Raw genomic sequence first — 25,156 nt, 5'->3', positions numbered from 1 at the left:
AATAAAGAGAATACAATGAGATCCAATCTGGACTTCACCCAGCTCCAACAATTGTCACCATGGCCTGTCTTCTTTCCTCTAATGCCCCCCCCCAACTTAATCCCTCCCACCACGACCAAAGTAAACTACTGTGACACACACAAATCCCAGGTGTCACCTCCTCTCATCAATAAATATTTCAGTTTGTATTTCTAAAAAAACAACATACTCACACCTAGGAAATCAGAATAATTTCTTAATATCATCAAATATCCAGTAAGTTTTCAAATATTTAGTAGACACAAAAGGAAATTTTATTTACATGTTTATTTATTTACAATTGTTTTTTTTTTCAATTTTTACTTACTAAATTCCCTCTCTCTATTTTCTTTCCTGCATTTTTATTTGTTGAAGAAACCATGTCATTTGTCCAAGAGACTTTCTTTTATGCTGAATTTTGCTGATTGCATCTCCGTTGTGTCCTTTAACATGTTTCTCTATTCCTTCTATTTCTCATAAACTGGAACTTAGATCTAGAAGCTGGCTATGAATTTAGTAAGACCGCTTCACAGGTGGCCCTGTGTACTTCTGTCAGGAAGCACGTAATGTTTACTTGACTATTTTCTTTTAGTCATTAAAAATTGTTGCCTGAATCAAAATTTTTTCAGGGATCCAATGCTATTGTTCTTTCTTCCTTAATTAGCTATAAATATTGTATAAAGGATAATTTTCTTTTATTAACTACATGGTTACCTTGAGGTACATTCTTATATGAAACCAGGCTTCAGAATAATGAGTGGATTGTCCAACTTCCCAAGGGGGCCAATTTTATTGTTTAAGTATCACTATGAACTGATGGATTCTGCAGGTTTGATGTGTTTCAATCCACTGTAGTTAGTGTTTACACTGACACTGTCTGGTCAGCAGAATTTGTCATATCTTTGGCCAGCAGACACCTCAAATTGGCATCTATGTTCTTTTGACATGACTCCAGTCATCCTTGACAGCTTTCTTGCTTTTGTGTAAGACAAGATATTCTAGGTTTGATCTCTACAATCAATCTCTACTCAACCGTTTTGGTGGCAAATGGTATTTAGAGACCATAATTTGGCGGCAGGGATACCTAGTACTACTGAGCTGACCATAGTACTTAGGCCTTTTTAGTGAACAGATAGGAAAAGATTCTCCTTCCCCCAAAGAAAATGCATCACAAATTCAAACTGGCACTTTCAATTCCAATTTAGTTTTTAATTTTGAGTTTATATTTATATATATTTTAATTAGGCTAATGATATTCTAATGATGCTAACATAATTACTTCATCACTTTCTCCTAATACATATGTGTGTGAGAAAAAGTCAGTTTCAGAATAACAATACCGATGTTACCACTACCCCTAACAATGTGATATTGAAAACCATGTTTGCAGTTTTGTTTTATTTTTATTTTTATTTTTTATTTTTTGTTTGTTCTTAGGATGTAACCCACTAAGGACTTTGTTTTAAATTCACCTGAAGTAAATTCTCTCTGTAGGTTACATAATCAACTGCACACACATTCCATTTCATCCGTTTCATTTTGTTCTTGGTTTTTAAGAACTACTTTTTTATTTCGAGTTATTTGTATTTGGTAATTCTATAAAATATTTATCTCATTTCAAAATTAATATTTCAAAAAAGATATAATCAGACAAGTCCAACTTTTCTCTTTTTCCCTTCCACTCTTTCTCTTCCTTCCCTTTATAATTACATTTGTGGCTTTTAACTCCACTAATTTAGTATAAAATATGTATTTGTATCTCCCTTTTCTTAAATTAATAATAGCAAACCATATACACTTTTCTCTACCTTGCTTTGTTTCACAAAACTCTATATCATGGAAATCATTCCATCGTGGTAAATGGAGATATACCTTGTTCTTCTTTACAGCTGAAGAGCACTTCTTCTTGACATCCCCCCTCTCTTAAATACAAAGAGAGCCATCTAGATGAAATGTTGCAAATCATCAAGTATAGTATTCAAGGCCCAGCCTTGTTGGTTGTGTGTGTAAGGCCGCAGTGAATTTAGGTAAGGATAGTCAAAGCAAACCCAAAGAAATTGAAGTGATAACTGTAGGAGAAGCACTATTAGGAGTAGTGGCCACAGTGATAGAAATAATAAAGCAATTACAATTACTATTAGGTATCAATCACTCACTCTATCCTTTGCATCTGATTCCTCATTTAATTTGACTTCCTGCACTATTTCACAATTTATAAATGAGTCATGAGAAACCTACCCTCTTCCACATAGATACAGCAGCCTCCACACACTACATTGGGAGTTCCAAGTTCAGATGTTCTTTTCTTCAGTGATACCCAACACAGCCACTTTCCCAAGCATTTCTGTACATGTATTTATTGAATCCTAAGCCAGGATTTTAGTGGAATGTAGGACCCCTCCCAGAATTCTCTGTGAAGCCTTGGAAAAGTCCAGGGACCATACAAATCCCCAAATGAAGGCACTTAACTCAAAATGGCCCTCGGTGAGTGATGAGTGCAAGCCAGCGTATCACTGGCAAACAGGTGCTGATAAGCTTGGGCAAGGTCAAGTTTCACCGAGACCCTTCTTCTGTCAGCATGCTCAGCTGGGAGTTGATGGGTTGCAGCCGCTAATTCCAAGTTGTGCTAGTGTGTGGTATCGACCTTCCATGTATCCTCTCTGTTAAATGTTTTTGCCTGTTAGTGTGGCCACCGTGCAAGTGAGAAAATTTGAGGTGAGATCGTTTGACTAGATGCTTTCTGTGGTTTTTGCTTTCTTTTTACTTCAAAGTTGTTATGTTTCCAGACAGCAAGTCACGGTTCCAATGCAAATGGGATTCTATAGCCAATTTTCAACTATGGCTATACCTGTGGTGTGTTTGGACGCCATGCCCTGGCACTAGGGGCAATCAAGATCTTTCCCCACAGACTTCCCACAGCCAACTCCATGAGGGGCAATGGAAGGGGCTCCCTGCACAGGCCCCAGTGCACATTCCCAGCCAGGTTACTGCTGCCATCTTGAAAAATGCACCAGGACCCTGCGGTTTTGCAAAAGACTTTTAGAGACGCCATTCTCAGAGGCATTACTCCCTCCTGATTTCTAGACTAGAGTCAATTTCAACTCATATTCCCAACCTCCGGTGGGTACCATGACTTGCCCTGCCAACTCCTGAGATATCTGCCCTAACCCCTGCATGGGAAAGCCTCTCTGCATGTGAATCTTGGGAAGAAGGTCACAGACACTGATTTCTGCAGAATGCCTTCAGGAAACCACCCTAAACTGGAGAGTTGCTCAGACCTCAGGGGTGGGCAGACCATTCTTTTGTCAAGATGTACCATAGGCGGCTTTACAGAGACTATGGTGCTTTAATTCATTTTTGGACTCCTGGCCTTGCCACCAAGGTGTTATATATTAAGCAGAGGGCTGAGACTTTCAACAATCCTTGGGCTAGCTTCTCTGAAAATCTTGAGATACGTAAGCATGGACACTCCACCACAGCGAGGGGCATGACCCCCCATGGACTGCTGGCTCATGTCACACGTGATGCTGACTTAGAACAAGAGTGTGTCTTATTGGAGAAGAGGCTCAAATGTGACAAGGATGTCACCACAAACCAAAACGTGACCTGGACTTCACAGCATCCTTGCAAGTGGGGGCAGGAGGGTGATGTGCTTGGAGGGTGTACTGGAGTTTGAATCCTGCTCTGAGACTTCCTGTCTGAGCTGGGGAAGGTCACTTGGCATCCCCGGCCCTAGTTCCTTTCTATGCGATGGAAACAACAGGAATGGTACCGACCTCGCAGAGACGCAAATGAAGAAATGCATGAAAGAACTCAGGAGAGTCCCTAACATAGGATCTGTGCTTCCAAATGTTGATGTTTACTATGTGTCTGGGTATTAGGGTTGGGTTCCTATAGGGTCTATGACTATATCCCCAGAAGTTCGGGCTGGGGATGGCACTTTCTATTCCCATAATAAGTGGATGTGAAGAATTTCCTGCACTTGCCTATTTTATCCAGACAATGCCGGCTTCCCTTATGCTCAACCTGCAGCTTCAAATCCTTTATCCCCATGCAGACCAGTTGTGCTCTAGAAAAAGGTTCATAAAGTGTATTCCTAACTTCTGTCAAAATACATCACCTTTTCTTTTGGGCACAAGAAGCTAACCTCCATGTTTTAAAGGGAGTTATATTGAATGAGGTCCTGAGACATAAGCCATTAAGGTTAAATACACTGTCTTTCCCACGATTTCCAAAGCACAGGTGCACAGGCGGGCACTGTGATCTCTACTGGAGGTGCTATGGGGTCCCGTGCACGGCAAACCGGTGAATAAAGTGAGCAGAGCTCCCCTTTTAATTTATGGAGTCACTACATATAAGAAGCACGTCTATGTGACTCTTCTTTTTTTCTTGCTAAAGAGCAAATGCATATCCTTTCAATGTGTTGCTAGCCAAACACGGCCAGCATAACGACACCAAACACGGAGTGGGATGAGATCAATGATACAGGCAAAGGCAAACCCTCAGGTTCTATTTATGTCTCCGATTTGGGAACAAATTCCAGGATTTTATTCATATGGAGACTCCATTCCAGTAATGTCACTGCAAAGCATTTTCCGATCTGTATGTTCAGACTGAAAACCTTCACCAAAACCTCACCTGAGCAGACCTCCCAACTAGCTGATTTCCGTCAGTGGCAGACAAGACACAAGCTGTCATTTCCACTTCTCTGATGGGAATGGAAAGCGTGCTGGTTTGGAGATCAGCTGTATCCATTGGACGAGCTGGAAGACAAGGGTCCATAGTCTCTACACCCCCCCTTTGTTTTGCATAAACCAACCACAAGGCAACCCCCCACCCCGATTTACCCATCCATTATCTGTTCCCATCCAGAGAAGCCCAACTCAGTTGTCAGGGTCCTAAGAGTTAAATTGCTCGCCCCCTCCGCCCCAGCGCTGCTCCTCTTCTCTCCCTGGGCTGGCTCCCTGTGATTTATGGAGGGCTCCATCCCTGAAGGGAACTGACAGTCACTCTCATTTTCTTGTGTTTCCCCCCCTCACGGCCAAGGTCATGAGCAAGGGGGCCCCTCCAAGTTTTCTCCACTCGTCCTCCTTCACCCTTACTCCAATGCGGCCTCATGAATCATTCCGTCTTCACATTGAACTCCTGACGCTTCCCTAGCACCAAACTGCCCGACTTCCGCAATTTTTCTTCATTCTCACTAACAATTTGGTAATGAAATATTGATTTTTAGTTAGATTCAAATAGATGTTATTAAGTTTGCATTGATAAATCGTTCTCTTTCTCAGGCTGGAAGTACTTCAGTCAAATTCTAACTGTGCTTTCATACCTGGTGATGTATTAATCTGACGTGTCTGCCGGCCGGGCTGCGGGGGCCAAAGCCGGGGGTGCCAACCTAATTGCTGTTACCTCACATGGAGGGCATAATTCTAGCTGGTGTATTGTAAGGATTTTAGCCCTAAGACCCAAGTGGGTAAATATTTCCTCTGGGGCTCCTACTTTTTAAAACTGTATCATTTCTCCACCAAGACTGGCTTCATATGGGCCGAAGAGGTGGCCCATTAAATCTGACTTTCCCCCATGCTTTTGTCAACATAATATCCAGGCCGTATTAAAAAATATCGAACAGACTGACAAGCGTGTGCCCTTCCCTTGCTAAAATTGTTGGAGCAATTCTGAATGCTTGTGGGCAAAGGACAGAAGGTGTCACACCCTCCAGCTTTGAACAAGGCCCCTGGGGAGGGGGGGCAGCAGACATGGAGGCGGGCCTCCCGCCACGGGCTTCGGCTTCTGAGTGGTCGGTGTGGGAGTGCGTGGGTGAAGAGCCAAGGTATCATGGGCGCAGCAGCCACCCACATGGCTGCTTCCCGGCCCCTCCTGTGTCTCCATCCCCCTCCCACCAATCTCACTCAGGACCCAAGTGTCCCCCTGGACCATGCCCAGGTCTACGAGGCAGACACAAGTCACCTGGGCTTCACGGCTCACGAGAGTCTCCCGAGAGGCCATCCCTGGGCTATTTGCCAGTTGAGGGGGAGGGGATCTTTACTCCAGTAAGGGCTCCCCCTCATCCCTGCTTTCAGTGTCCTGGCTGAAGGTGGACACTTGATCCAAGCTGAGCTAATCATTTGTTCACCATCCTTGTCTGAAGAATGGTTCAGTGTAGGCACAAGACCCAAATAGGCCAGTCAGCTTTGTCGTCCGGAATGGTTCCAAACTGAACAGGGGAAGGAATCCTCTCCCTTGTACTAAAGCAAGGATGTGGGCCCAGAAACACTGGAGGGCACATTCCCCACCCACCACATGGAAAGAGCTGGCTCCCTTGGTCAAGGGGAAGGCTGACGCGGTGCCAGGTCCCTAGTCCCAGGGTCTCTGGCAACATCACTTCCTTCCCTGACCCTGAGCCCTGACTTTGGTTCTGCTTTCTCCCACTTGGATTCAAAAGTCCCCCCTTCCTCCCTCTAGTACGTCCTTCTCCCCTGAATTTATTAATCTCAGGCCGACTTGGTTGCAGTCTTCAATGGCTTCCCATCGCCCACCATGTAACACCACCGATCCTTAGCTCAGCATTCTAGCTTCTCCAAGACTTCCCCAACCCACTGCTCCCCATAGTCAACTCCTCGCTCATAGTAGCCACGGAGTTCCCTCATTTCTCCAATTCTGAATATTTCCCCGGGATGTTTTCTGTTCTTAGAATGACTCCCTTCATCTCCGCATAACTGGCCCCTCTTTATTCTCCTTCCAGGGGACTACCCTAAGCCCCGAGCTAGAATCAGCTGTCCCTCTGCATGCTGTGCTTTCCATTGTAAGTCATCGGCAGGAATTCTCTTCTGTGCTAGCGTGTAGGGGAAGGACGTATACACAACCTGACCTTTCACTGCCAGTGCCTTGATTGCACCTGGGCACATAGTAGATCCCACTTAGTATAAACGTGTTGCCTTAAGTTATTAATTAATTTATTCACTCATTCTCTTCTTATCCTACCTATTTTTCAAGGCAGGATTAAATACCACCTCCTCCTCTGAGCCTTCCTCGGTGTCTTCGGTCAGAATTCATGGTTTGCTTCTTCGTGTTCTCACATCATATTGCTTTCAACTAGTCATTAGCATACATTAATTAATGTGTACCATTTTTAGGCACTCCTTTAACAATAACTTCTGAGTATCTACTTCCTTAGATTGAAGGTAGTTTCTACGGTGTCAGTTTTCCACTCTGGACTGTAAGCCCCTGAAGGACAAAATTTGGATTTGTTTCCTTAAAACCTGGAACGGGGCTTGAAAGGAGCTGAGTAATTGTTTGTTGCTTTAAATGAAATGCACTTTTTGAAACTGATGGATGGGAATATGACAGACTACCTTTGAGTCATAGGTATTTCTCCACATATCAGTTGCAAAGGACAAGAGTACCCCAAATCGAACTGGTTTAAGTAAAAAAAAAAAAAAAAAAAAAGGAGAATTTGTAAGCTTACATGATAGGAGTCCCGAACTGGATCTGGCTTCAGGCCCTGCTGGGCCCCTCATTCCAAACCATGTCATTTGACTCTCTCTGTTTCTCCCTCAGTTTTCTTCCTCATTGGGCTCTGTTCTCAGGTAGGCCTTTGCCTCATGGTTCCAAAATGGCTGCCAGAAGCTCCATCCTTCCACCCAATCCTTTCAGCAACTGGAGGAGAGATGATATCTCTATCTGAAGTATTTCCCCCTTTAAAGACTCAGATGTTCTGATTGGCTTGGCTTAGGTCATGTGACCATCACTTCAGTCACATGACCATCATTTGGGCTTGTCTAGTTGAACCACATGAACTAAAAGGGGGGGGGGAAGGAGCGGTCTCCAGCATAAACCAGCTACTGATTCCAGAAAAGGGGGCATGGATGCCTGGAAGGCACCTTCAGCTCTCTCCCCGCAGAAGCTGGCCTGGTGCCCACCAGGTCCCTAGCCCTACTCCCTAAGGCTGCTTCCTTGGATGAGAACAGGAGACACTCATAAGAGATATAGGCCTTTTCAGCCTAGCCTCTCTGGGTCTCTTAAGAGACTGTAAAGAATGACCATTCATTCATAAGGAAGCAGTGGTCTCCCTCCTGCCTGCAAGGAACTGGGGAAATGAGATGAGACCAAGCTGTCATCTTAAAGCTACAAAAGGAAAACAAGTATCTGCTCCGTCAGATTCCTTCTAAACTTCTGGGTCCAACACCGTAGACCTGCTGCAGGGTCCCCCAGATGTGTGAATGCCAGGGGCAGAGAGTATGGACAGCTTTTAGGCAGGGTAAGTACCAGAACAAGTCCCCAGTTCCTGGGCAGCAGGATGGACCCTAGCCAGCCTAGAAAGGGCTTGATCACCCAACACTCTGCCTCAATGTGGACACTTGGAGACAAAGAGAAACCCCCACCACCCACCCGACGGCCAAAGGCCCGTAGACAGCCCAGTAGAGCTCGCCCTGCCCATTGCCGTTCAGCCGTGCGCCTCTGCTTCCCATTACTTTCGTTTATTATCATCAAAGAAAACGAAAGGAACAGGTGTATTTATAATTGGTTACTGTGCCCTCACCATCCCCTCACCCCCAGCCAACACCACGCAGAGAACAAAGGAAGTGCATTTGGGGTGACTGATGGCAAGGCTGCCGGCTCATGCAGCCCCTTCGTCCCCTGTTAGCGGTGACCTGTCCTCCGGCTGAGCTTCCCGAGTCAGGCCTGTGCCAATTATCCTGAAGAGGAGCCCCGCCTCTGCGGCTTCCACAGCCTGAGGGCCCGTGGTTCCTGCTGCTCTCGGCCCAAGGTAGAGCCAGACGGGAAGGGCGGGAACAGCCTCCTGTTCGGCCCCTGCTGCTTGGGTCTCCCTCTTGCGGCCGCAGTGAACGCCCTTTAGATCTGATTGATTTTATCTGTGAAATGAGCTGAAAATCCCTCCCAGGGAGAAATGCTCATCTCCCTTCCTCAGCCCAGACACTCCAGATAAATCAGATTGCCCACCACCAGAGCATGTGTGGGCCGAGGGCTGGAGGAGAGCAAAGACAGCAGGACGGCGGGACAGCAGGACGGCCTGCTCGGTGGGCCCGGCCATCAGTGTGGAGGCCTTTGGCTTCTTCCCAAGGCTGAAAATCCGGGACCCCGGCACCCTCAGCCACCTGGTCAGAACTGCCCGTCTTCAAAGACCGTGCACGTGCTGGTCGAGGCCTGCCTTAGTTTGGGTTTCTACAGAAATGAATCCTGAGACGAGGAAATGGGCAAGCTGTGATTTGGGATGTAGGGACCAGAGCCAGGGAAGAGAAGACATCCAACAGAGGGTGAGTTACGGGTCAGGTGACCTTGGAGGCAACGTGAGTCACAGCCCACAGCAGGTGGCGTGCACTGAGGTTGTCACTGGGGGGACTGGGGCCTGGGCCGTTTATCCACTCACTCCTGTCCTTTACTCCTGAGCTGTTCAACTCCCCTGGGTTTTTGGCCTGCCCTGGGTCACCCACACTCCCTTGGCCAGAAAATTCCCTCCACCCGCATGCGGAGGAACTGTGTGCTCGTGGCTTCCCAGGGGACCAAGCATACTCTGGCCCAGGCAGTGAGCTCGGTTCGGTCCACCTCCTCCGCCCCCACCCCTTCCTTGCACCAGCCTCCCCGACGACTACGGAACTGATCTCCCACTGGGTCTGCACGTCCACATGCACCTCAGGAGGCCCTCCCCTGCTCCTGAATCCAGACCCAGAATCTCCCCTATTCATCGAGAATGAGCGAGAGGCGAGCATTGTGGAGGGGTGGACTGGAGTGTATCTTTGGGGTCAGGATGGAAGCAGATGGAAGGGCGGCTTAGTCCCATGCACCAAGCGCCTGGGCTCTGGTCTTCTTCCTCCCCTTCCCCAGCAGGCCAAGTGCCTGGGCTTTCCAGGTCTCACAGAACATTAATGCAAATTATTATAATTCTTCTCTTCATTGAGACAGACTCTGGCACAGTTGTCTAAAAGTCACTGATGAAGCTGACATGAAAAATTCAGTAATTGGTTGCCAATATCCAATTACTCCAGGGTAATATGAAAGTGAGAGGGGAGCAAGCCAAGAGGCCACAGCCCAGGGACCGTGGGTGCAAAGAGGAAGCTGGAGGCTTGGCTCAGGCCCATGGAAACAGCTACGTGCGCAAGAAGGAGAGAAGATCTGGAAGGGGGGGCAGAGGGAGTCCCCAGCCTCAGACTTTCCCTCCAGCCAAGCCTTCCCCCAGGCTGGTCCTTCACAGTCAGAGCCTTTCCTTGGAGTCAGAAGTTGCTCAGTCCCTCCCAGAGGCTCCAAGAAAATGGGTCTGGCTGGGGACAGGAAAGGGGACATAGAGTGTCATGCCAGGGCCTTGGAGACCGGGTCCCAGCCCCTCTACTGTGGGCCGGAGGCCTCACTGTGAGCAAGGCGTGAGAGCTCTGTGGGCCCCAGGGTCCTCCCTGCGAACTGGGAGCCAGCCTGCCCGCCTGCTTCTGCCCAGGGCTGTTATACGAACGTGAGGAAATTACCCACGTGAGGATAAGTCTGCACACTGACCCGAGGGAAGAGGGAGGGCTGTGGCCACCGCTCCTGTTTAGGTGGTCCTTCCCCTTCCTCGGGAGTTTAGGCTTCAGGGGAGAAGCCCCAGAAGATACACAGTAAATGCTTACTTAATGAGCATACACCAGCCCTGAGGTGGTTGCCCCTGCCAGCCTGGTGGGGGAGGCACCGCCAGGTCAGGGGCAAGGTCAGGGGCAGGGCAAGACGAGAATGCACCCTTCTGTTGTCCTGCACTGTATCATGTCTGCAAATAAATGGAATAATTCAGTTTCCAGGACTCTTAACCTTTTCACTTGGCATAAATTGTGATCACCCAAATAAATACAGGCAAATCACATTAAAAACATATATATACGAAGCTCATTTATTCAAGACATTTTCCAACTCTGAAAAATACCTGTATCTTACCAAGAGAAAAACAAAAAACAAAAAAACAAGCTCAATTCGGAGCTGCCCATCTCCATTTCTGTCCCTGTCAGCTGTAGACGGGGGTGTTTTGATTCCTGATGGCCCTAATGACCTAATGGTCCCACCTCAGCCAGGTCAAAGGTCGAAGAAACCATTTTTCCCCCCTCCATTCCAAATTGGCAGAGAGAGGGCGAGATGTATGAGCAGATGGTAATGTGGTGACAGGAATGTTTGAGCAATAATCAATTGCAAATTATATCTTACCAAGTTAAGAGTCAAATGGAGGGGCTGTGGCTGAATATTTTATCAAAGCAATTTAATAAGAATGGAAATGACCATAAACCTCTAAAGAGAGGTTTTCAGCATCCTAAGGAGCTGCCCTTCCTAGGCAGCACTTGACACCTGTTCCAGCATCTAGGAAGAGGCGGGATTGGAGTGAGGCGGAAGCCTGGGGCCGTGGCTTCCAGAACGAAGGATGTCCTCTGGGTGGTGGCATCCCCAGGGGACCCAAGCCCCCAGCCAGGATTGCATTCCTCCTGGGACCTGAGTCCCAAGTTTGATGTGCCATCTTCCCAAGTATCTCGCATACGGGGCCTCAACTGAGACCGGGGCCTCCCATTCATGATGGCTCGCTCTGGTTATGGAGAGGTCCAGCCTCACGAGAGTGCTGCATGAGAGACAGGCCAGGGCCCAGCACAGGGAAGGGACTGTTGGGCTCTTCAGAGCACAAGCTTCCTTCTGGGTGCACCCCTATAGGAGCCATCGTAGGCGGGGCTCCCGTCCTTCTGAGAGCAGAGCAGGAACGCGGTTACGGAATACTACACACTGTGCTGAGTAATGCTCGTGGGCATAGGAGTCAAGTTTAAAAAATCGCGGGTCTTGGGGTGCCTGGGTAGCGCAGTGGTTAAGCGTCTGCCTTCAGCTCAGGGCGTGATCCCCACATCAGGCTCTTCCGCTATGAGCCTGCTTCTTCCTCTCCCACTCCCCCTGCTTGTGTTCCCTCTCTCACTGGCTGTCTCTCTCTGTCAAATAAATAAAATCTTAAAAAAAAAAATCGCAGGTCTTCACAGCACAGGAAACCACCAACAAAATGAAAAGGCAACCTACCCAAAAAGAGACAATCGATACTTGCAAATCACACATCTTGAGAAGTGTTAATATCCAAAATATATAAAGAACTCATACAACTCAATAGAAAAAAAAAGATTATGAAAATAGGCAGAAGATCCAAATAGACTTTTTTTTTCGAAGAAGATATCCAAGAGGTACATGAAAATGTGTTCAACACCACTCATCATCAGGAAAATGCAAAACAAAACCACAGTGAGATATCACCTTATACCTATTAGAATGACTATTATTAAAAAAAAGAAAACAGCAATGACAAGCGTTGGCGAGGATGTGGAGAAAAGGGGAACCCTCACGCACTGTTGGTGGGATTGAAAACTGGTGTAGCCACTGTGGAAAATGGTATGGAGGTTCCTCAAAAAATTAAAATTAGAACTACCCTATGACCCAGAAATTTCAATTCTGAGTATTTACCCAAAGAAAACAAAAATGCTAATTCAAAAAGGTATTGTGTACCCCCATGCTTACAATATGGAAACAACCCAAGTATCCATCAACAGATGAATAGATAAAGAAAATGTGATGTAGATATGCTATATAAATATAGATATATAAATAGATCTGATATATGATACATATGTAATATATATGATATATAGAGAGATATGTATAGATAAATAGATAGATAGATAGATAGATAGATAGATAGATAGATAGATAGACAGACATAGCTCTGATGGAATATTATACAGCCATAAAAAGAAGGAAATCTTGCCACTCATGACAACATGGATGGAGCTAGAGGGTATTAGGCTAAGTGAAGTAAGTCAGACAAAGGAAGATAAATACCATATGATCTTACTTATATGTGGAATCTAAACAAAACAAAACAAAAACTGAGCTCATAGATCCAGAGAATAGACTGGCAGCAGCCAGGGGGTAGAGGAGGTGAGCAGAAGAGTTGGGGTGGTGAAAGGGAACTAACTTCTAGTTATAAAACAGTCATGAAGATGTAATGTGCGGCGTGATGACTGTAGGTAATAATAGTGTGTTGCATGCTTGAAATCTGCTAACAGAGTAGCTCTTAAAAATACTTGTCACAAGAAAAAAGTTGTGAACTATCTATGGGGACAGACACTAGACTTAGTGTGGTGATCATTTTGCAACATATACAAACCTCTAATCATTATGTTGTACACCTGAAACTAATACAATGTAGCATGTCAATTACAGCCTAATACAAATGTTTCAAAGAAGTGTACTGGGGTGTAGGTCTATGTGCCAAGGACACACTTGTATAAAAACTCACAACGTTGAGGGGATAAGGGAGACTGGGAGGAGGTGAAAGAAGAGAGATGATATTGTGGTGACACATTCGGGACTATCTCATCAGATTCAGACAGGGTACTTGCCTAATAGGAAAAGTGGAGCAGAAAAATAGACGATAGATAGATAGTAGATGAAAGATGGATGGATGGATGGATGGATGGATGGATGGATGGATGGATGGATAGACAGATGATAGTAGATGGATAGATAGATAATAGGTGATGGATAGATAGATGATGAAAGAAAGAAAGAAAGAAAGAAAGAAAGAAAGAAAGAAAGAAAGAAAGAAAGAAAGAAAGAATTACAGGTGAGAGGAGGCAGAAACATCAGGTGGGAACCCCAGGGCAGACTCCTGCTTTGCCCCTCTGCCTTCCTGATGCCTGCCTGGGTCCCCAGGGGAAAGGAAAGAACAGTTCTACAAGTCATTATGTCCAGACACTCCCTGCACATAGCACATTCTAATCTACAAAGGCTTTCGCTTCTGCCAGCTGCTGGTGCTCACAGTGGTGCCCCCGGCGGAAGAAGAGGCCGAGCAGGTAGGAAGCTCGTGCCCCTCACATATGAGACAGCGAGGCCTGGGAGCAGGGAGGAACCTGAGCCAAGGCCACAGTCAGGGAGTTGGGTCTAGAACCCAAATGGGAATGGAAGACAAGGTCAGCACGCGATGTACCTGAAGGAGCTGCCTGTATCCCAGGGTGTGCAAAGGCATGTTTCCTGAGAACGGCCGAGAGATGATGTCCTCTGTAGGGGTGGGATGGAAGTGACCCAGACGATGGAGAGCCCCCCACTCGGTCTCTCCTTGTCACTTCTGGACCGCCACCGCACTTGCACCAAGACTGTGTTAGGGGGCCAGCCTGGAGCTGAGCTCATGGAGACTCAGGGTTACTCTGTGAAGGGGGAGAACCGTAACACAGAGCTGGAGTCAAGGTCAGCCTGTAGCTCGAGTGCGAGGGCCACTCGGAGGCCAGCGTATGCGTCAGTCTGCACCAGGAGCAGAAGGTATTTTGCAATGCATGGATCAGAAGGGAAAACAATTCGAGAATCAGGTCTTCAACCATAGCTCATCAAGGACACGTGTTCTCCACGGCTCTCACCCACCAGGGCCTCATTCGGGGAGCTAGTGTCCAGGTAAGGAGAACAGAGAAGGACCCCCAGCTCTCTACCTGATGAGTGGGTGCGAGGCTTCAAGCAGATAATCCTTGCAAAGCTCAGCAAAGGGCTTCACAGCTGCTGGTCACTGCTGGGTCACTTCCAGCTCTCTCCACCCTCTCAGCCAGTCCAGCTGCAAGGGGACAGTGCTTGTTGGGATGATGGGTGGGCGAGATGAAAAGTCCTAGGGGCGCCTCCACAATTGCATCTGCTCCCTGCAAACATTGAGGTTGCCCCCCTGCTGAGGACATCGAGCCTGAGAATACCCTGTGCAGTGTCTTCCCACCCCAGCGGTGGACATTTCCAAGATCAAGCAGACCAGATGAGTCCTACTTTGTCAAGATTGTGTCCCAGCTGTGCCTGCCCGGGCCCTGCTGGGAGCCCATTGCGTGGCGAACAGCCTTACCTTTGGGCTTTAATTATGCTTGATTTCAGCTTCTGCTGAGTGATCGCTCGTCTTTCTCTAAGCCCCCATTTTTCCCAGAGCACTTTCTTGATGTTATTAGAGCTGTCTATAAAATATGAATCCCAATTCCATGATAGTCATAAAAGCCATAAAATTCTATGTCTGCCATGAAAATATTACATGATTTATTTTTGTGTGAAGTACATATTAAATCTCGTACTGGAATAGGAGTTTGGCTCCTCAACATCACGAACTTTTAATAACACACACTTTGCCTTAAATTGCTATTATTTTAAGTTTCTTTCTTCATTTTACAGTAGCTCTCATTTCAAAATAGGATCAGAAAATAGTGCCGGTCTTATTTATATGTTGAAGTTAATATTCACTGTAGCTTAAATTTTGCTCCCTTTTTTATGGTGTTCATTTTTGTTTTATATATGACAAGATTTGTGCATTTGATTTGTTTTGTTTTATGCCAAGTGCCTTTGGAGAAATATCAGGTGATTAACCAAACCCTCCAACAGTGGGTCTGATACTACCATCTCCAGGGTCACGGAGTGGGTCTGCATAAATCCACACAAATAAACACGTGGCTGGAATAGAGAGAGGAAGAATTGAATCTGGATTGGGTGGAAGAGGAGGAGCCAATATTGAGAACATCTCTTTCTTTTTTCTAAAACCCGTAAGTCAAACCACGAAGATCCGCCACGCTTCCAGTGTCTGGCCATCAGCTGAACCTTGTTGGGGACCCACAGAAAGAAGAAGATCATTAGCAAGATGAGATTCACATACATGAACCCATTGAAGAAGGGCCAGGGTGAGGCAGGGCCAGGCCATGTGACTCCCATTGCAGGTATTGGGGGGATCCGATTGGAATCCAAGAATTAGGTTGGTTCTGCCGGTGAATGCAGGATTTGAGTTGTCCTGGAAGGACAAGGGGAATTTAAAGAGTTCAAGGAGAGGGGAGGACAATGCCAGGCAGAGGAGCCTGGGCAAGAGGAGAAGCTCGTGGGACCCTGAATGGGATGAATGAAGAGTAGTGTCCAGGTTGTGCACTGGCAGAGCCCAGCCCCGGCTCAATCCCCAATTCGCCATCTTGCCAGCTTCTCTGCCCAAAAGACCCACACTGTGTTTCAAACAATATCAAGGGTAGCGGGAAGATTGATTTTCAGCCTGGAGGATACATGTGACATTTGGAATGAGTTGAAACTGATCTAAGAGATTTTCATTTCAAAAGATATCTGATATGATGTGTCGATGGGGTGTTTCACACACCTCATCAGAGTTCAAAGACTGGAGCCATGAGAATGGCGCTTCCAAGGTGGAAAGCAGATGTGGAGAACCGGAGCAGGAGGGGGTCTTGGCCTCTTCAGACTTGGCCCACCTGCCACCTACACACCCTGGAGACAAAGCCATGTGTTTGATCCAGGCAGCCCTTGGGTTTGGCATGGGTACAAATGACGTCATTTTTTGTATCCAGCTCCTGCAACCCTGTTTTCATATCCCCGAGCCCTTTCCAAGGCACCTACAGGGCCGGGAGTCATTCACTCAGAAGCCATTGAATGCTCTGATAAGCAACGAGGAACCACCAAGCCCAGTAGGGCACCTGCCAGTCTGCCGCCCCCAGAGCACTGAAGCCTCAGTCTGGGATCCCTGGAAGGCACGATCTGGGGAAAAACTCATAAGCTGCCACCTCGTGAGGGAGTTCAAATCCAGGAAGCTAGAGCGAGGGCCTGGAGGGCTGAGGCAAGCCGGGAGGTGTAGGCAACATGGGTATGGATTATCTAGGTGGTCGCCTCTGAATACAGCTGATTACCTAATCTCACAGGACTGTCTCCTGAGAAACCAGACAAAGCCACTGCTCAAGACAGTCCATCTGCACGGGTAGGGGTGACACCAAGAATAGAAAAACTCATCTGCTCCAAACAACATCGTGATTCCCATCCTCCTGGACTGTGCAGACGTGGGCAGAAGAGAGTCCCAAGGAACTCCACGACTTGGAATAAACCTGGAGTCACTGGCGTGGAGGTCAGAGGTCCATGGAGCTGTGAGGTGCTTTCCGCTGCACCCCTGTGAAGTCAGGGGGGCGTCCCCGAGCTGGCCATGGAGCAGCGGCCAGGAGAATGGGCAGCGAGGTGAGGGCCATCTGAAGTTGTGTATGGGAGGTGCCTGAAGTTGGCTCTTGGGTCTGGGAGAGCCTGCTCGGCATCCATTTGCTCCAGTCTAGATTTTAATGGTTATTGGCACAGGCGAACTTCTCTGTACAGAGTTCTCTTGTGGGTTCACCTTGGAGGCCTTGGCTACCGCGCCCCCCAACACACACACACACCCGCCCTGGGCCATGCTGCTGGCAGGTACATTAAAGGAGCTGTTTGTGAGGGATGTTGGAGCAGAGTCCCCAGGCCCTGCGTTTCAGGGAGCAGGCAGCCAAGACAACACCTACATTTGCTTGGAGCAGAGAAAGAGTCTCCAGGAAGCTTCCTGGCTAGCCCCGGATGGCAGCCTCTCTGGAATGCAATAGAAAATTCCATCTCACAACCAAACCCACGAGCCTCCTTCCAATGTAAAAACATCTACCAAATCAATCCCACACATTAAACAAATAAATCCTAATATTAAGTTTAAAAACCATATACCTCCAAATAAGCTGTTTTGTGTTATAGAGACAAGAAGCAAGCGGGTTTTGAGGTTCTTTGCAAAATTGAATAATGCCACCACTTCGACCGAAATGATAAAAACAGTAAGGAGATGAAATAAGTTAAAACTGTAAAGAAGAATTGAGACCGAGGAAGAAAATACACACGTTTCTAGTCTGATGTGTTCCGAAGGGCCTCTCTTGAGTGAGTGGCAGCCGGAAGGACCAAAGGTAGAAGGCATCTGGAAAAATATTAAGAGTTTTGTGAAAGAAAATCAATCACGAAAGATACACAAACCTGATTAGGAAAAGGAAAAATGTATGTTGTAATATATAGAGCGGTCTGTGAACGCGTGGCTGGTTCCTACAAGATTAAAGAAAATAACCTGAGGTTAGGGTTGCCTTCTCCTTCCACTCGGTGCTTAGCATCACCCACCTGGAAGCTTCATCCCCCTGGCTCCAAGCAATTTGCTGAGAAAGAATATTTTTGCTGCTAAATGATCTCATTCCCCAGTGGCTCCTGTAGCCGCTAGCTCGGAAACCAACGACCTCGCTGGAGAACGGATGGCTTGCAGCCTTGGCGTTCGAGGCACCCTCACGCAGAGCCCATGCCCCACCCCGCTGTCTGCCCCCGGGGTTTTGAAAAGGTTCTGACTCGGAAATGGAAAGTCAAGGCACGAATAGAGGTTCCAGGTCTGTGAAGCCCTCGTTGGCAGAAGCGGTCTGCTTCTGGTCCAAGCCGGGGAGAGGATGTCTAGGTTAACGCATCTCCCTGCTTAGCTTCGAAATCGTAAATCAAGAAGGTGCCAGAAAAACAGCCTGCCAGGCCAAGAGGACAGTGCAGGGTGCTGGTTTCTAGGAAAACCTGTGGCTTGCTGATGAGTCTCAGGCCCGAAGTGCAGGAAGTGGGAGCAGACAGCAACCCCTGGCAGCGAGCCTCCTCTCCAAGGTGAGCGGAGCACAGCCGCTGAAAAAATGCTCCTGGTGAAATGGCCTCTGCCGTTACAAGAACCACCTGCTTCCAGATTCCAAGTGGCTAAGTGACCGGGCATGGGCAGGTGTGCATTCCAGCTAATTCTGCTCCCTGACCGTTGCGGACGGCCACCTCGTGCTCGGTGCAGCGGGATTCCACAGGTCTTTTGCTCGACAGTCGGATATTTTGATATCAAAACTCAATGAGCGATATGCACAGATGTGGGAAATTAACAAAAGATGTTGACAGCTACTTTTGCCTTTGTTCAAGCAAACACTGGAACACATTTCCTCCTTCATTTCCTCTTTGTACTCATTATCGCATGCAGAGGAAGTCGTCTGATGGTTTGGTTTTGGTAACCTGTTTATTTCTAAACTTGTGCTCCTCTGCCCGGCATTAATGTCTCTGCCCCCCAGGGATCCAGCGATTAATTACCCTGGTGGGAAGGTGGCCACCGTCCCCAGCGCCAGACTGGCTGGTGCAATGCGGTGTCAACATAGACATGGGAGCTTGAACAGCTGTCTCGTACTCTCACAGCAAATTAAATGCATGTTAAAAGATTATCTCTTACATTTATCATAACAAGATTTTGCATTTATGTCTTTCTCTCTTTTTAAATAGGAATAAAGATCTCATATACATTTTCTAATTTATTATCTAGTATTTATTATAGGAAGAGAGTTTTGTCTAATCACAACTCGTTAAAATCACATATTATTCACAATAACCCACCACTGAAGACTCATCACGGTAGCAAGAAAAAATAAAAAGTGTTTTTAAAATGAAACTTCATTTTAAGCATTCCTCTTTGGAGACAGTCCAACATGTTAAAGAAAGGAGTGGAAGGAACGTGTGTAATAAAATACCTTGGCAAAGAAAACTTACCGGAAGGAAGGAGGGAAGGAAGGAAGAAAGGAAGGAAAGGAGGGAGGGAAGGAGGGAGGGAAAGGGAGGGAGGGAGGAAGGGAGGGAGGAAGGAAAGGAGTGAGAAAGGGAGGGAGGGAGGGGGAAGGAAGGGAGGAAGGGAGGGAAGAAGGAAACGTAATATCGAGGAGAATTCAAATACTTCACACAAAAAAAGTAGGGATTCTGTGGCCCACCTCGTGTGGCTGCTTAAACTGTACCCCAATGAAGAAAGAGAAGGAAAAAAAAAATCAGGCCAAGAATTTACCTACTTTCTCTTATTTTTAAGCACGATTCCTTTTCATCCTCCAACACTGGGTTCTAACTCATACGTATCTTGTTAGCCGAATGAAGCAGTTCTTTGCCTCCCTCGTGTTCCAGCCAGAACTGATTTTCAGATCATTATTATATGCACAAAGAGGCGACAGCGTGGCATGTGTAATTCTCATGAATGTCACCCCATCCACAGCAGGCCATCGGAACGGGGTTATGAATACTCGGTTTGCTGAGTGAGATGATTCTGGCATCAGCTATGTGGCATTTTCCACATGTTTAGCCTGAAAGAAGACATTTGTTTGGACTATATGCTTCTGTGTACTTTTTTAATGCAATAAAATTGACAGATGACTCCTTTTTGCAACAGGTTTGGAGAAAGAAAATGTGCTGGTTCTACCCTCCCCTTTCTTCTTGATGGCTGTTTAGACAGCAGTCTTAAAAAATCACTAGTCACTAAAATCCCTCATGCCCATTTCATATTGTGTTGATTCATATTAAATTCATGACAACAAAAAAGCAACTTGAGGCACTTTTGGAAATGACCGCTCTTTAGCGCGCCTCCCCTTCCTCCGGGCTCGGTGGGCCCAGCGCCCATAAAGCTGCCTGCTGTCTTGTGTCATGAAAAGAAACAGCTTTGCCTGGGAATGCCATTACTGTGTAATGAGGCATGCAGCAAAATATACCTTCGGCAGGCACTTGATGAAGGCTTGCTGACACACCAGACCAGACAGAAATGTTTTTTTGTATGTTCTTCCTTATTTTGTCCATCAATCACATCATTAGTCAAAGCAGACAAGCCTGTCAGCAGGGCCCAGATGCGGACTGGCAGGCGATCAGCGGACAGGTGTTCCGGCTCCCCCAAAACGGAATCCTGAAATGAGAAAGGAACCAAGACCTTGTTTCAAGGGCTGGAATGTCCACGAGAGAGAAAAGACTCGGAGGGGAGGAGCGCGGAAACGCGCTGACCAGCAGGGCGCCCCCCCTGGTATTGCCCTGTGGAGCCAGGATGGGGAGAACAAAGCCCATTCCCGTCCTGTGGTCAGTGAGGCAGTCGAACAAAGTAGTCAAAGGCAAGGGCGTAAGTGAAAGTTCCCTGGGGCCCCTCTGGAGTCTCCCAAATGCATGCATTTGGGTAGGGTGGCTCTGATGCCTTGAGCTGCCTCCCGAGGCTGGCTGGGAAAACGCAGGCTGCCCTGGCCAGCATTTCCAGGAGCATTGCTCATTTCCCGGAAAATCAGCTCCCCCCCTCCACTTCCAGGCAACCGCCCCTCCTTCCCAGCACATCCTAGAGTTTCTTCCTTCGGGGCATTGTGAGTGCGATGCTTTCTGTCTGGAACCTACCAGGTTAATGAGACTACCCATACGGAGTCATCCTCGATGGGTAATTTCTAGCTTTTCAAGCAAGCCCTGAGATGAATTTGTGTAATGAGCTCCTTGCACAGTTAACCTCCTGGTGACCAAGAAGGACTAGCTCATCCTGCCTCCCCCCACTCCGTACACCCCCCTCCCCGGGGCTTTGCAGCCACTGTGGCCAAAGTGACACACTTCGTCAAGTGTCCAGCCTCAACTGCGGTGTTCGCGGGTACCAGTTTCGGTTTTCCATTGTTAGACTGGACTTCGTGTTTTAAAACACTTTTAGATTTATGAAAGAATGGAGAAGATAAAACAGAATCCCCGTACAAGCAGTTCTCCTTGTGATTAAATCGTAAACGAGTTGGGCCCACGTGTCCTTATCCACGCACCCGTACTGATACCTTGTCATTAACTGGAGCCCATGCTTGATTCAGATTTTGTTGGTTCTTACCTGATGGCCTTTGTCCTTTCCAGGACCCCCATCCGGGACCCCGCATTGCATTTAGCATCCTCTGGCTCTGAGCTGAGGCAGGTTCTCAGCCTCCCCTTGAATTTGATGGGGGCTACTCACACGTGCTATTTTTGATATGTTGTTTTTTTTTTAATTTAGAGTATGTGCGTGTACCCAACATCTTTTACACTTCGATAAATAATAGTGCTGAAAGGGGGGAGGGGAAGCATGAGGAGGGAGGGAATTAGGCCCACGGAAAGGTCAGAAGTCTTTACACAGCACCAGGGAGAAGACTCCGACACTCCAATCTCTCCCAGCGTTGACCTTTCCGGAGATGTGCTGAGCAGGAAGGGGGTGATACCTGATACAAGATTCAAACCCACACTTCCACCTTTAAACGAGAATTAAATCTGCAGATATCTCCTCTGGGCTTTCCAAAAGGAAAGCAAGCACATCATTAATCTAACCGGCCATCAGATGCCACCATGGCCTGGTGCCGTGCGTCTGGGCCCCGTGTTTGCGCAAGGAGGGGCTGCCAAGACGGCAGTTTAAGGTCACATGAGGGTGACATGGGGGTGTGGGTCCGAGAGGACCAGAGCTGTGGCCAACCTGGGGGCCTGACTGTGCCCTGCCTCCTGGGACAAGGGGGACAGAAGGTGGCGTGTACACCCAACCCCTTGCCTGTCTGTGCTTCTCAGGCCCCGTGTTCCCCTCTGCTGTTCCCTATTTCTTGCCTCTTGCCTTTTCCTCCTTCTCCCCAAAGCTCACAGGGGCCAGGGAAGGAAGAGGCGGTCAGGTTGGGAAATGTGTGGTCACTTTTGCTGATTAAGAAGGACCGTTCGCCTCTTCCCTCCATCTCAGGGTCTTAGCAGGGGAAGAAGTAGTGTCTCTTAAAGGGCCTGCAATTGCCATGGCAGCAAAACCCACACCAGCCTGGTGCCCATCGCGTCCCACCAAGAGCCTGACGCTACACATAAGTGATGTTGTTAAATTACACTTTACAATTCATCCTTGCAAGTACCCCAGCTTTTCCAGCTCATACACATGTTTTATGAGCCTGCCTTTCACCCAGAAGGTCTACAGAAAGTAAAATAAATGAATCCAACACTCTATTCAGCCTGGATCATCTGACATTTATTCTTAGATGGGGCAAGTGACAATTTGAAAGCAATTCTCACACTGTAGGAACTTTCAAGCCTCATGTGCAGGATATAATCAGTCAATCAATTTTACAGAGCACCTACTAGGTGCTAGTCGAGTGGAAAGGCAGGTGCCTGCCCTCGGTGACCTTCAGATAGTTGGAGAAACAGGATTGCTTTTTTCCCCCTCTTGATTGTTGATTAGATAGAGAAGTTCCCCTGATTCAGGGACAGTCGACCCAGAGGAGAAGCTGAGCTATTTAGATTCTTTTTCTTGGAAATTCAGAAGTGGAACATAGAATATCTAAGCTAGGTCTTTCTGGCTCCTGGTTGCAGGCTAAGCAAGGTCAGGGCTGTACAGGCCTTGAGAAAACAGAAGACGGTAAGATCATAAGAGAGAGAGAGGGAGAGAGCGTGAGAATACAGATGTGTAGAGAGAAGCCGAAAAGAATACATGACCAGAGGTCCCCGAGAAAGGCAGCTGTGTTTCCTGATTCCATTCCTCCCACTGTCCAGGGGCATTTCCTACCCATGTGTTCAGAGAAACACCCTAGAACCTTCCAACTGATCTCCGTCCTTGCTTAAGCAAACCTGGGGAGGGGTATGTTTTCAGTCTCCAATGTCCCTTACTAAGAGCACACCTACCAATTGGGCCTTAAATACAGGAAAATGTTCTCTAAGATAGAGGAAGGAGCAACAGTGGGAAGAGACATCAGAGAGGACACCACAGTTTGTAAGCGGCTGGAACGACTCAGGTAATCATATTCAGAACACTTAGCATAAATGCGATGTCAGTTAAGTGGTCTGTGCCTTCCAAAGATACTGTAGGAAAAATGGTAAAAATCCTACAAAATCAAAGAGATGGAGTGACTATCTCAACTTCTTCACTAGGCCCTGAAAAGGTCTCCTGCCTCTCCTAGATCCCGCAGGCAGGCACCTGCCATTCAGGAGATCTCCTACAACATGCATCCCTCAGCGCCTCACCCTCTGTCCTCCTGGCCTCTCAGCGCAAGGTGAGGTGTGAGGTTGTAGCAGCTGTGTTCTCAAGGACAACATCGCTCTGTCCTTCTCACCAAGAGAGCACGTTGTGGGAACAAAAATGTTCATTTTCAATAAAATATTATGTGAATGATGCTACGATAGGAAAAGATATAGTTCTCATGAACAAGTGTGTGTGTGTGTGTGTGTGTGTGTGCACGCGTGTGTTGTTTTGTGGGGGTGTCTTAGAGCCTGAAAACCTCCAGCTGTACAAATCCACTGGTCCAGAACATTCCTCTGCTTTTAGAAGCACCTCTCGATGTGTCTCGGAGGCAAAATTGTGCTCTCTGATCGTTTGGGTCTTCCTTCCCAATGCCTTGACCTTGACCCTGGGAGGAGGTCCAATGGTGCAAGTTGCACCCCTGGGGATAACACCATAATGGCCACCATTTATTGGGCTTATCAAAGACTGGGTAATGCTGGTGCCTTCTGAATGGTATCATCTGAACACCAATGATGCAAAGTGGGAGTTAGTATCCCCACTTTCATAAGAGACTCAGAAAGTCTAATGATACTTACAGGAGACAAAATTCTACAAGTGGCCATGCCTGCATGCACAGAGGGTCTCGAGGGCTCAGGGCCCCGACCACCGCACCATCATGCTGGGCTCCCGGATGCTCAGGGCCCAGCAATGGGCAGAATTCACGCGTCCAAGACCATGAGATACTAGAGATGCCAGCGGTGCAGCTCCTCAATTTCTGAGTCCCTTGTTAGTGAGCTTTGGAGCAAGTTTCTGTGTAGCAAGGTCTATTTCCATCTGCACCAAGAGCAAATAGAAAAACTTACTGTCGCTCAATAAGTGGAGAGGAAATTTGAGGGAAGACTCAGATAGGTGTGAGGCTCAGAAATATGGCTTCATTCGTTCTGTTGGCCAAGCTCATTATAAAGCGTGACTGTTAGGATTGCCAAGCTGTTGAAAATAATGGGAAGGCAATACATCTGAGGTCCCGGAGACCATCCCGCACTCAAGTACCAATGCCTGGGTACGGAAGCCTGGTGCGTCCTGGAGAAAGGTCATGTTTCAAGCTTTCAGAAAATGCACTAGGCACCTCGAGGCTCTGTAGAGCCCTTGCATCCCAGCTCCTTTAACGGCACAGGATGTGAAGAATGGCCAGCTGCATCCGCCCACACTGCTGGAGGCCCTGGGGGTGCCACAGAGTTCAAAGCCGAGGTGTCCGCATGAAGGCTGGGCTGCTCCAGAACCCCGGTCCAAACGCTGTCATTGACCTCTCCACTCAGCTAACCTCCAGGCATGGGGATAGCTCCAAAGGGGATGCCAACCTTGCCTTGTGGTGAGCACCCCTAAGCTGGGGACGTGCCCCGCACAGGCCTCCTGGAATGTTCTCCTTGTCCTGTCAACAGAAAGATGTTTTCCACTATGGTGTCACCCTGCATTCCCAGCATGCCTGGTGTTGGCTCCCCCTGGGCTGCTGAGATCATGAGCTCCCTTCTATTTGTCTGTGGCTGCAGAAGCCCAGATGCCACCGGGGCTCGCCCCCCCCCC

Source organism: Ursus maritimus, unplaced genomic scaffold (genome assembly GCF_017311325.1).
Source record: "Ursus maritimus isolate PB19 unplaced genomic scaffold, ASM1731132v1 scaffold_19, whole genome shotgun sequence".
Taxonomy (NCBI): Eukaryota; Metazoa; Chordata; class Mammalia; order Carnivora; family Ursidae; genus Ursus; species Ursus maritimus.
The sequence above is the reverse complement of the archived record's forward strand: the minus strand, read 5'-3'. Positions refer to the sequence as shown.